This window comes from Salvia miltiorrhiza, chromosome 4 (genome assembly GCF_028751815.1).
Source record: "Salvia miltiorrhiza cultivar Shanhuang (shh) chromosome 4, IMPLAD_Smil_shh, whole genome shotgun sequence".
Classification (NCBI taxonomy): domain Eukaryota; kingdom Viridiplantae; phylum Streptophyta; class Magnoliopsida; order Lamiales; family Lamiaceae; genus Salvia; species Salvia miltiorrhiza.
Genome location: NC_080390.1, coordinates 27,283,977 through 27,296,371, shown reverse-complemented (window position 1 = coordinate 27,296,371; position 12,395 = coordinate 27,283,977). Strand labels below are relative to the sequence as shown.

Below are 12,395 nucleotides of genomic sequence, written 5' to 3'. Positions count from 1 at the left end.
TTGACTGATTGAGATGTCATGTTTGAGTGAGAATATTTAATTGTCCTATATGTGACCTACTTGACGAATATATTTGAGATTGAGTAATTTACAAATTTTCTTGGACTACATGAGATAGTCTTAATTGGTGAATAGTGATATTACTAGTACACTCTCCCGTGCGATGCACGGCGAGCAATTAAAATTAAACTATATTTTAAATAAATATATATATTAGACCATCAAAGTGTATGTAAATACGAATTCTTTTAGTAAAATAATCCACACCAAGTAGTAAATTATTTTAATTGATAATGAGAATGAGTATCAATTGTGTAACTCACACACACACACACATAATAATAATAACATCATCATCATCATCATCATCAAAGTATAATTTTTAACTTCAACATATTTGAAGAAAACTTTATTTCTTGAAATTATAGAATGAACATATCAATCGTATTAAAGAAGAGAAGTAAAAGTAAGTAGTTTTTTTCTTTTTTGAAAAAAAAAATAGATATTTCTTTCCTTATTAAGCTGAAATGGATAATTTCCATTGTTAACATAAAATTAAACATATAAAATTATTTAATCTCATAGCTCAAATTAATTAGTCCAATGAAAATTTAAAAATTTCTTATCTTTTTCATCATTCATGTACCACTCTTCTTTTCTCAACGTTTTCTTTTTTCTTTTTCTTCAGTCTTAATTATACTTCTTATTCACCCTTCTACTCTCAACAATGTCTTCTTCTTTTTTACTTCTTATTTGATCTTTAGCTTCTTCCAAAACACAAGAATATTTATAAATAATAAACAAAAAAATGATACTATATTGTACAACAAAATTTAGAAAAAAATAAGATTAATATAAAAAATAAATCAAATATTTTTTAGAAATCAAATTTAATTATTTTAAAGAAATAAATGGTTAAATAACATTCATATGTGAAATTTGGAAATCTATTATGATCCATATAAAAAATTTATACTGCAATTTTTTTTATTTATATATATTTTTAAAAGATTATACGGAGTAACAAATTATTCAAAATTTCATACTAAACATTTTTCTCACTTGAGAGCTTCGATGATATATGGGTGCATTAGCACTCTCTAAATTTTCAATAAGTGTCCTATGAATGTTTAGATTTTTGAAACATGGCCGTCAATGATATTTCCATCCAAGAGAAACAGTCCATCATGTTACTCTTTCACACGTCCTATTGATTTCTCCACATCTTTCTTCCCCAATCCTCTCTGGTGGCTTATGGACACATCCCTTTTGATTTCTTTACATCTGCGGCCAACAAATGTTGGTGATACGTGCTAGAAATGATGCTGAAACAAATTCAGAAAACTGAATTTTCTGCAACTGATGCGCTGAGAATATCCCGAAAGATGGTTTTTCTAAACCTAATTGAATTGACGCAAAAAAACAACCATTAGAAACTGTAATTTCATATATATGTAGATATGTCAGCAGGAAAACAAATACACACTTAAACATGTGTTCTCAAAGAATTATATATGGAGCAAAATAAGAAAGCAAAAGATGGAGATTACCCATATGAGCTAGGCTTTCTACTTTAGCTTTAGCATAAAAAAAATTCCCCTGCAAAAGAAGAGCACAACGCCTTTCAAGATTTGATCTCAAAAAGTTCTACACATGACATAGAAAAGTATGAGCAATCAAATAGTTTATTTCAATCTCCATCTAAGGTATGAAGGCAAGCTGAAAGAGAGAAGACGCGAGAAATATGTAATATATAAATCTTTGATCGTTTTATTTCAAAATTTTAAAGAGAAAAACAAATGCATAGCCTTTTCTATAAATTAAGCACAAACTAAGCAATAATCAATACAAAACAACAACATTTCTCCCTGTATAATAGTGGTTCTATGTGGTCTACAAACATAATTCATAAAAGGAGAAGCAACTCATCTCTAAAGTTGAAATCGTTGAGCACTAAACACTTATCATTGAGAAACTAACATCCCCAAATCAAAAGGATAAGCCAAATTGCAGAGAGAACATATATAGTCCATTGTCAAAGCATAAGCCAAATTTGAGAGTAACCCCATATTCTTCTCCTCATCTGCCTTCAAATCAATTTCTCACATATATAGTAGCTTCAACTTCAAAAGAATAGGTTTTGAACTTTAGAAATTGAATCTTGGAAATAAATAATATCTACAAAGGCATAATGATTGATTATCTAAAAAGAATCATACCACTATAAACGTCTAAATGAATTATTTGATTAACACAGTGACATGAAACTACAAAGATATGTGGTTATATGTTATTGGCGATGTACACGAAACAATTTAATCTAGCATTTGTTGAAGAATTGATCTTAAAACTCCTCTAAAATTCACCAATATACACTCCTCTAAAATTCACCAATATATAGACATGCATAGCCCTATATTTAGCATAACTAAGAAATTAAAGGGAAAAAAAGAAGAAGGAAAAGGTGATGGTGGTTGCTGGGTTGTTTGGTGAGACAAAGGCAAGGGTGGTTATTCCGGCCGATAGTGACAGTTAAACTGCTCTTTTAGGCACTGGACTGTTACAGTGGTGGCGGCGAGGTTATGTGACTCGGTAACGTGCTTGACAAATTTGGGTGGAGCGGCAACGCCAACGACGTCAAAAGTGTGAGGATATGAATACTTAAAACTACGAAATAATGTTCCTAAAAAAAAAAAACACTACAAAATACTGAAGCTTCCAAAAAAAATACTCCCTCCGTCCCAGCTTTTTGTATCCACTTTTAGTAGTATTTTGTATCCACTTTTAGTAGTAAAAATACTACTAAAAGTGGATACAAAAAGCTGGGACGGAGGGAGTACAAAATATTGGACAATCTTCAACAATTGATTCACGCATCTTAAATCGTAGAAATTAACATTTACAATAAAAAATTTAGAAATCAGGGCTGAAAACTCAAATTTTTGACCTGGGAAAATGTGTCTCTATGCGTCTCCATTTTCGATGGATAGAGCGTGAAATAGAGAAGACTTCCACTTCAATCCCCTGCATTTCCACTTCTGCAAAGATATAGAAATCATCACCTTAAAAAAAATTAATTGTCCATAAAATGAGAAATAAATTAAAATTTTCCAAGTTCTCACCAACAAATGTCGTCGCCGTAGATCGACTCGCCTGCTTGTCATTGCCGATGGTGAATTCTAAAAAAAAATTATGCAAATTTATATTCATACATGCCTTTGTCGCCGGTGGGCTTGAGATCCACTACTTGTACATTGATTTAGGCTAATTAGAAGAAGAATCGAAGAATAGGGAGATGGGTTTAACTGTTTTGGAGAGAGGAACGATTGTCTTTTGTAGGAATGATGGGTTGGGTTATGAACAATTGAGAGAGGAAATTGCTGATGTTTTCCATCAGTTCTTCGATTGAACTCATCCCCATTGAAGTAATATTTAAGATTTATTGATGTATAGGGTAGAAAACATAAATTCGTCGATTTTTGCAGAGAACATTTTAGATTTGTGGAGAAAACAGTTTTTTGGTGGTCCTCTAACCGATTTATACGGATAGCAATATCCTCTGGAGTAGTATTTGTCTGCTTATCCCCATGAACTTTCTTAATTGGAGAGTTAACCTCCACCGATTGCTGCTCCGTCATAACTCCTCCAGTCTCTCCCCGTACTGGGGAAGGGGTCTCCCGTATATCATCATGCGTCGCATGACCCATCTTATCCGCAATAATCGTCTCCTCCTCCTCATAGCTATACTCACTGAAAGGTTTGTCATAAATCGATACCTGAACCGGCTTCGTAACAGCCGCCAGCAAATCTGGCTCGACCATTCTCCCAGGCGACCTCTCAAGAAACTCCGACCCCGATATATTACCGCCAGTCCTATCTGCGAGAGTCTCCTCATGAGTATTACTTGACTGGGGACTCAATCCCATGTTGCTAGCCATTTTCGGGGCGCCTATATCCAAAAAGGTCTCCGCATTATTCTCCGAGTCGAGAGCCTGAAACGTATTTTGCGTCTCCACAACCTCTGTCTCAAGAATCGGAACAACCATCTGCTTTTTCACCGCCTGTTTAGTAACCTTCGACCAAGCTGCAACAGGTTTATCCTGAGTCTGCCCCAAGTTAGAAGCCATCTTCGTGCTCTTGTTCCTATTTTCAGCATCAGACTCAATAGGAGTTGCGACATTCTGATCCGTTTTTGGAGTTTCTTTACTATCCTGGTTGTCCTTCTTCATAAGCTTTTTACATTTTTCCACTTGATGACCAGTGATGCGGCAATTCGAGCAAAAGAAAGGCAATTGTTCATAGCTAAACTCGACATAGAAAGGATGTTCACAGTCTATAAGCATCGATTCCTGCAGTGGTTGAGCGAGATCCACTTCAATTAGCACACGAATGAAATGGCCGACCTCTCCATGAGCCGATACACCATCAATTTTGATTGGAAAACCAATAATTCGAGCAATTGTTGTTATTATCTCAGGATCCCAAAACTCATTCGGAAGAAAATAAATCCGAACCCGAACTTGACATATCGAAGAAACTTCCTTGTAGGGATTGAAACATGGAACCCAATCGCGTAGGCGGATGGAACCCGCAGCCAAATCCCAAACAAATTTAGCTTTAGCAAGTTTTTTATCTTCAAGAGTGGAGAATTTCATGGTGAAGAAACCCTTACCCAAAGTGAGAAGCTTCCACTCTGACCTGATGCCCCAAAAATTGTTGAGTTCATGCTTCAACTGAAGCGTCGATTGAGGTTTGCTTCCTTTTCTTAGAAACACCCTTCCAATAACAGAGAATTTGAATTCAGCAATACGTTTTTGGTACATCTGTTTCGGAATGGTGAGAGAGAACCCATCGGCGAGTTTCTCAGCCTTAAGAGCTGAGAATTTATGCGCTGGTAGATCTGGAGGTCGATCGACCCTTTGGTGCATGAGCGAGGCGTAGGAGACCTTACCCTCTGGTTGTTGTATGATGACAGCAGACGGAATCGTAGTGGTAGCCCCATACCCAGAAAGGTTATCCGACAAACTGGCCTCGACAGATTTTAATCTCCCCTACGCCAAATCCCTCGGCTGATGATTAAAGTTGTTTGAGATTTGTGGCAGGCGCAGAGTATCTGGTTTTTCATTGATAATAGGAAAGTCGCGGGCTCTTGAAGCAGTCGACAACATAGATGCGGCAGTCAAATTCAGATTGGCGGCGCCGGTGAAAGGCGGCGTCGGTGAGCAGTTATTGACGGACATGGTGGCTAGGGTATTCGAGAATTAGAGAGAATTAGGGTCTGCATTCAAAATTTTTGTGAATCACAAAATAGGAAAACAGATCTGATATTGTCAGCTGAAAAGGGAAAACGCAGCTAACCAAACTTATTATTCGTATTAAAATTTTCCTAACGGAAATTTTTATAATTTATTTTTGTGAGCTAGGTGTGATGTGAATTATGTGTGCTCTAATTGTGATAATTACTTTTGACAACACATTTACATGATGATTGATTTATGATTGAATTAGTTAGTGAATTTTCTAACTATCTTTTTCCATAAGCTTTACTATATAGATTAATATATCATTATTTTTTTTCTCTCCTATTTTTTTTTATTGTTGGATTATGCAAGTGGATTGGTGGATAAGCCACTCTAAAGTTTACTATAGAAGCCACCCTAAAGCTTATCATAGAAGCCACTCTAAACTTACCAAATAAGCCAGTCTAAGCTTACTAAGGAAGTCAATGCTTTTCTCTCTCCTTTCTCTCTTAATTTTCGTCCATCTCTCTCTCCCTCTCTACTCTCACTATTTTCTTTTCAATCCTACATGGAAGAACACTCCAAAGCTTCTAAATACATAGATCCATCATCACCATTGATTTATGCTTAATTTACTCTATTTTTAAGGGTTTGTATGTGCGTGTTTTAAGATAATCTTCTGAAAATTGGTGCGTTTATGGTGTATTTTATGCTTTGCAGGAGATTTAGGCTTTCGAGTTGGAAGAATGCAGTTTTGGAGAATTTTGGATGAATTTGGCGTTTTCTAGGTGTTCTGGTCTCCAGAGCAGAGGAACCGAAGTCTCTAGAGCAGAGAAATGATCATTCCTCTGGAGTCAGAGAAAACAAAGACCTCAAGTCTCCAGTGCAGCAGAATCAATCGCCAGAGAAATAACCATTTCTCTGGAGTCAGCGAAGTCAAGAAGCCAGTGTAGCGAAGTCATCACCAAAGGAGTCAATAATCAGAGCAGCCAAGTGAGAGTCAGAGCAGAGGGGAGATAAGCCATTACAGCGGAATCGCAATGTCCATTACAGCGGAATCGAGAAGCCAGAGAAATCACCGTTCCTCTGGAGATTGCAGAGAAATTACCATTCCGTTGGCGACCCATTTCTCTGGCGCGATAGCCGTTACCCTGACGATAGCCGTTCCTCTGGCGAGACCAGAGAAATTACAATTCCTCTGGCGAGAGCTGCAAATTCGGCGAGAGTAGGAGTATTTTCCGGAGCGCGCATCCAGCTGGAGAGTTGCCTTATTTCACACGATTCTATTACCTTTAGAATTCTACTTTGCATGGCAACTTCCATGGTGATCCGAAGGAAATCTGAAATCTATAAATAGGTCCTCTTTTGACCTATTCAGAGAACCCGAAAACCCTAGCATTCATATTTCAGTTTTCTAGCTTTAGAATTTTATTGTTTTCCAGTTTTCAAGGCTTGGATCAAGATTGAAGATTCAAGCTGCTACTACAGTTTTCATTCGGCTTTTATATATTTCAGTTTTTGCAATTGCGTTATTTTTAATTATGTTGATGTTTTATTTTGCTATGTCTAGCTAGTTTCCTTTAGCTGATTCTAGGGTTTGTAAATAGTTGATTGAATTTATGTGATTTATTTGTTAATACTTTTGTGCCTTCCAGTTTATGATTCATAATTCCTGGTGCTTATTTTCTTGTGAATTATTTGGCCAATAGTTTGCATGTTTAGCTATTCGGTTTGAGACCTAGCGGAGATAACTGTTTAGTGGATTCAGGAATGTATGATGTGATTTTAACCTTGAGACCTAGCGGAGATAGGTGGATCATAGGGAGCTATTCTTAGGAGCTATTGGGAGTTAGTATATTTTGTTGAGACCTAACGGAGATAGAGAATTTACTAATCTACGATCGTTGCTGCTCTAGCGAGAGTAATTGATTAATTATGTGATCTCTCATCATAACTGGATTAAATTGGCACATAGGATTAATAGATTAATTACGTAGATTTAGTTAATGAATTTACTACCCTAGGATCAGTTGTCTTTTATATTTGATATGTCCTACGTGATTTTAGTTATTGTTATTTGTGTTTTAATTTAAGCCAACCAATCTCTACGTTCTGTTGCCTGTCTACTACTTAAGTTTATTTAGGAGATAGCTAAAGTAGTTTCGTTGTGTCAGTCCCTGTGGATACGATACTCGGTTACTGATTATTTGCTACAATTGCACCGTGTTAGTTGCGGTATTTGTTGCTAAGAAATTAGTGATCAACTTTTTGGCGCCGTTGCCGGGGATTGATTAGAAGTTGCTTTAATATTTCCGATAGGACTTTATAGTACTTCAGGCTTTTATTTGTTTTTATTTTTGTTTTAATTTTTTTTAGGGTGCGCATGAACACTAGATCTCACGGAAATTCTCTTTTTGAGTTGGACCTTGAAATCAACAAGACTTTGCGCGATCTTAAGAAGCAGAAAAATCAAGTTGAGACAAATACGATGGCTACCCCTGAGCAAATTCAAATTCGAGCTTTGCAAGATCAAATGAAAAAGATACTTGATGAAAAGGCGGCTGCAGAGGCTCAGAAGCCTCCGATTAATGAGGCATTCATACCGCAATATATTTACCAGGAACTTCCACGAGTGAACGTGAACAATTTTGAGCTGAAGACGGGGTTGATTACAATGGTCCAACATAGCCAATACGGTGGACATGCAACCGAAGACCCTAATGCGCACCTGGCGCATTTTCTGGAGCTATGCAGCACGGTAAAGATGAATGGTGTTCCCGATGACATTATCCGTCTTCGTCTTTTTCCTTTCTCACTGCGGGATAAGGCAAAGTCGTGGTATCATATGCTGCAGCTGGGAGAGAATACCATGTGGGAGGACTTAGCTCATGCGTTCCTACGCAAGTTTCATCCGCCTGGCCTTACTTTGAAATTGAAGATGGACATCGTGCAGTTTCAACAGTTTGAAGGAGAAAAGCTAGCGGAAACTTAGGAGTGTTACCAGCAAAAGCTCAGAAAGTGCCCGGGCCATGGATTTGATGAAGGCACACTAGTGATAATATTCTACAATGCCTGCGGGGAGCGTACACGGATGCATATGGATACAGCTGCAGGTGGCGCTCTACTCCAGAAAAGCAGCTCTGACGCATGGAACATTATTGATAGTATGGCTTCTACGAGCTACCAATGGCCATCTGAAAGAATACAATTGAAGAAGGTTGCAGCTGCATCCAGTTCTGATCCTATGGCAGCATTGGTTACTCAACAGGCATCGATGGCTACACATCAGGCAGCAATGGCTACACAGCTGGCCGAGCTGACTACAAAAATTGGTGAGTTGAATGTTGGACGTCATGAGCAAGCTGTGATAACCCATCAGCCATGGAAGATGTCAATTATGTGAATGGCATAAATTATGGGAATTTCCAGAGAGGACAACCAGGAATGTATAGCAGAGGTCAACAATTTCAGCAGGGTCAGCAGTAGTTCCAGCCAGGAGGACGCCCGCATCCGAATCTTTCTTATGGCAACCCAAATAATGCTGTGCAACCTCCACCAGGATTTTCTGTTTCTAGTGGGGGAGTCATCAATGAGCCAAAGAAAGATTCAATGGAGGACATGATGAAGCAGATGCTCATGAAGATGACTGGAATGGAGACAAATGTGGGAAATAAAATTTCTAACATAGAAAATAATTTCTCAGCACTTTCCAAGCATGTGCAGATGTTAGAAAATCAAGTTGGTCAGATGGCTAACCAAGCAGCTGCACAGCACAAGTCGGGCCACTTTCTTAGCAACACTGAGATCAATCCTAAAAATCAGTGCAATGCAATTCATCTAAGGAGCGGAACTCAATATCAAAATCATACAGAGCAGAGGAATCACCATTCCTCTGCAGAGCAGCGAGATCAGCCAGAGCAGCGGGGTCAGCCAGAGCAGCGAGATCAGCCAGAACAGCGGGATGGCAATAATGGAAAGGAAGAAAATGTAGAGATTATGGAGGAGGATGACCTGGAGACGATTGTGTGCGATTCACCGCCTACTTCTAAGGGATCGTCGAAAACCTCTGCTATTAAGAAGCCTATTCCTACTCCTACGTTTCCTAGGCCAGAGTACAAGCCTGTAGCACCCTTCCCGAATAGCCTGGCAAAGCCAAAGATGGATCAGAAGTTAGCCAAGTTCATGGAGATGTTTTCAAAGCTTCACATCAACATTCCTTTACTTGATGCTTTAAGAGATATTCCAGGTTATGCCAAGTTCCTCAAGGATGCAGTCTCCAACAAGAGGAAGTTGGGGAAATATGAGACGATTAATCTCTCAGAGGAATGCAGTGCAGTGCTACAAAGGAAGCTACCATTGAAGCAAAAGGATCCTGGTAGCTTTACTATAGCTTGTGTGATCGGAGGGCAGAATTTCTCCCGTGTTCTTTGTGACTTAGGGGCAAGCATCAATTTGATGCCTCTCTCTATTTTCAACCGGTTGGAGATTGGAGATATCAAGCCTACCTCTATTGCATTGCAGATGGCAGATCGTTCCATCACATATCCCAAGGGAGTTGTGGAGGATGTTCTAGTGCAGGTGGAGCAGTTTATTTTTCCTGCAGATTTCGTAGTCTTGGATATGTCGGAGGACAAAAATACTCTATTGATCTTAGGACGTCCGTTTCTAGCTACGGGACGTGCGTTGATAGATGTGCAAGAGGGAGATCTAACTTTTCGCGTCAATGATGAAAAGATGACGTTGTCCATCTATGATGCGATGAAGAAGCCAGCTGAGCCACAAATCGAGGATTGCAACTCAATTGAGTCTGTAGTGGATCTCTCTGCAGCCGTGAAGGATCCTTTGGAGAAGTGCATTACACGGTCATTATACCCTTATTCCAATCTAGACGAGGCGTGTGATGAAATCTTAGATTATATTGCAGAGCTGGAGGCTGTAGAGAGACATCCCATCGATCCTGTGCCTTACATGGATATTCACAAACCTGTTGATGGGGGAAGGAAGTCGGTGGAAAATGAAAAAGAAAAAGAATTCCTTGCGCCAGCGGAATCAGCCACGCCAACGGAATCAGCCAGGCCAGCGGAATCATCCGGGCCAGCGGAATCATCCGGGCCAGCGGAATCAGCCAGGCCAGCGGAGTCATCCAGAGCTGCAGCCGCACCCAAACTTGAGCTGAAACCGCTTCCTGCTTGAAGTATCAATTTTTGGGTGACAATGAAACTTTTCCTGTTATTGTATCTGCCTATTTATCTCCGTTAGAGTTGGAGAAGTTGATGCGAGTTTTAAGGAAATACAAGTCTGCTATAGGATGGTCCATTTCCGACATCAAAGGAATTAGTCCTTCTATTTGCATGCATCGTATCTTATTGGAGCAGGAATACAAGCCTAAGGTGCAGCCGCAGCGACGTTTGAATTCGGCGATGCAAGAAGTTGTGAGAAAGGAGGTGCTTAAGTGGTTGGATGCCGGCATTATTTATGCCATCTCTGATAGTGAGTGGGTGAGCCCAACTCAAGTTGTCTCTAAGGAGGGTGGCATGACTGTGGTTAAGGATGAGAGAGATGAGCTCATAGCTACGAGGCTGGTCACAGGATGGCGCGTGTGCATTGATTACCGAGCTTTGAATGCAGCCACACGTAAGGATCACTTTCCTTTGCCGTTTATTGATCAGATGCTTGATCGATTGGCAGGATACGACTACTACTGCTTTCTGGATGGGTACTCGGGCTACAATCAAATCATGATAGCCCCGGAGGATCAGCATAAGACCGCGTTTACTTGTCCCTATGGCATCTTTGCTTTTAGGAGGATTTCTTTTGGTCTTTGCAATGCTCCTGCCACTTTCCAGCGCTGCATGATGGCGATTTTCCATGGAATGATTGAAAATATCATGGAGGTATTTATGGACGATTTCTCTGTCTTTGGATCTTCTTTTGATAATTGCTTGGACAATTTATCGCAAGTATTGCAGCGTTGTGAGGAGACGTCTCTAGTGCTTAATTGGGAAAAGTGCCACTTCATGGTTCGTGAGGGCATTGTTTTGGGTCATAAGGTCTCTGCCCAAGGTTTGGAGGTGGATCGTGCTAAGATCGTGGCCATTGAAAAGTTGCCGCCGCCAACTTCTATGAAATCAGTGCGGAGCTTTCTTGGGCATGCAGGATTTTATAGGCGCTTCATCAAAGATTTCTCCAAGCTGTCCAAGCCACTTTGTGCTTTACTAGAGAAAGATGTGATGTTTGTCTTCACCAATGAATGCCGCGTCTCCTTTGAGAAGTTGAAAGCCGCGCTGATCTCTACGCCAGTGTTGATCACGCCGGATTGGAGTGCTCCGTTTGAGTTGATGTGCGATGCTAGCGATTGGGCCGTGGGAGCTGTGTTGGGGCAAAAGAGAGATAAGTTATTCAAGGTAATTTACTACACTAGTAAAACTTTGGATTCTGCTCAGAGGAATTACACAACCACGGAGAAAGAGCTGCTAGCTGTGGTGTATGCCTTTGATAAGTTCTGTTCTTATTTGATTGGAACTCATTCAATTGTCTACACTGATCATGCCGCCATCCGCTACTTGTTCACAAAGAAGGACTCTAACCCCCGCTTGATTCGGTGGATCCTGTTACTTCAAGAGTTTGATATGGAGATCCGAGATCGAAAGGGATGTGAGAACGTGGTAGCTGACCACTTGTCTCGATTGGAGAATCCGATCGAAGGAGATGATCCAAAGATAGCCATAAATGAGTCCTTTCCCGATGAGCAGATTTGGGCGGTGCTTTTTAAGGATCCTTGGTATGCAAAGTATAGCAATTACTTGGTTATTGGAGCTCTTCCCGAGGGGTTGTCGCACTATCAAAAGAAGAAGTTCATCCATGATGTCAAGTTTTATTATTGGGAGGATCCTTACCTATATTGGAGGTGTGCCGATGGCTTTATTCGGCGATGCGTTAGAGAACATGAATGGCCAAAGATCATTGAAGAGTGCCATAGCTCACCTAGTGGAGGCCACTTTGCTGCCAACCGCACTACCATGAAGGTAAATCATAGTGGATTCTATTGGCCTTCAATTTTCGCAGACTGCCATGCTTTTGTGAAGTCGTGTGATCGTTGTCAACGCATGGGCAATATCACCAAGAAGGATGAGATGCCACAGAATATCATTGTTG

General features: G+C 39.8%; 1 long non-coding RNA gene across 2 annotated transcripts; it reads right to left on the bottom strand.

Moving 5' to 3' along the window:
• Window positions 1–1,075: 1,075 nt before the first annotated feature.
• Window positions 1,076–3,512, bottom strand: LOC131020069 (uncharacterized). 2 transcript variants are annotated; one of them, XR_009100599.1, is made up of 4 exons: window positions 3,123–3,512; window positions 2,948–3,038; window positions 1,551–1,599; window positions 1,076–1,400 (listed from the first exon to the last, which is right to left on the bottom strand). It is a non-coding gene; the product is annotated as an uncharacterized LOC131020069 (long non-coding RNA). The 2 variants fall into 2 exon arrangements; XR_009100598.1 differs by lacking the exon at window positions 1,551–1,599.
• Window positions 3,513–12,395: the final 8,883 nt, after the last annotated feature.